This window comes from Quercus lobata, chromosome 4, assembly GCF_001633185.2.
Source record: "Quercus lobata isolate SW786 chromosome 4, ValleyOak3.0 Primary Assembly, whole genome shotgun sequence".
NCBI classification, from domain to species: domain Eukaryota; kingdom Viridiplantae; phylum Streptophyta; class Magnoliopsida; order Fagales; family Fagaceae; genus Quercus; species Quercus lobata.
Window position 1 is genome coordinate 79483368 of NC_044907.1, and position 1071 is coordinate 79484438.

At 32.8% G+C, this 1071-nt stretch overlaps 1 long non-coding RNA gene across 1 annotated transcript; it reads left to right on the top strand.

Moving 5' to 3' along the window:
• Window positions 1–263: 263 nt before the first annotated feature.
• On the top strand, window positions 264–1071 carry LOC115984350. Its single transcript, XR_004090531.1, has 3 exons — window positions 264–397; window positions 520–593; window positions 793–1071. It is a non-coding gene; the product is annotated as an uncharacterized LOC115984350 (long non-coding RNA).

The window sequence follows — 1071 nt, forward strand, 5'->3', positions numbered from 1 at the left end:
TTTCACAATTATCCGCATGTTTGATTATGAATAGTGAAAAAAATGTTATGGATCTATATAAAAGTAACAGACAATCAATTATGATTTGCCATGTAAAATTGTAACAAAAGATGTGAATTAATTTATGGTCATAGAACTACTCATTTCTACGCCCACCTACCTATTTAATACCAAAGCTTTACCTATATATGTAGTAGAGGGTGTTAATTAATTCATCAGCTACTCGTTTCCTCTTAGCCAAAACACAAAAAAAAAAACAAAGCTTTCCACTTCCTGAAGCAATGGAACATCCCACCTCCAAGCTTTTTCCTTGAAAATTCAGGTTGCTATGTTTAGAGTAAGTAAGTTCTAGCCTCGAGGTGGTGCAGACAGTTGAACCTTTGAGTACAAGTCTAAGGTATATATAAATATATATTCTTTTGTGTGTATAGGTGGAGGAAAAATGATCATATATACGTATGATGGGTGAGATTTCGTCTAACTCAGTTTTTATTGTTTTATTTTTTGTTTTCCATCTAGATAAGATGCAACTCATGCAACACTATCAGTGAGGATACCACTGCTGTGTCTTTGGGGCAAAAAAAGTTTGCAAGGTGAGTCTCTTTTGTGTGAGCTTCGGCACATAGCCTCCAACATTTGAAATGTTTTTCTTTATTTGCAATACTATAATATGATTTTCATCCATCACTTGAACATTAAGACTAGGCTATTGTATTCTTTACATTCCAATATAAGTAACCATGTTTGATGTTTCCAACCTAATTTTAATATTTGTTTTCTATATATATGTAGTGCAAAAATCGGACTTGTCGTGCTCAAGGTAATATTACACTGGAACCTGGACATGGAAGGGAAGTTTCCGAAAATGATAATATGAAGTTTGTGCCGTTAATGCGCTTTCGTTGCATGTATATATACACATATATACATAGATATGTATGTATGTATGTATGGTGTGTGAGATTTCATCTAACTCAATTTCCGTTTTTTGATTTTTTTTTTTTTTTTTTCGTTTTCCATCTAGATAAGATGCAACTCATGTAACACTATTAGTGAGAAGACCATTGTTGT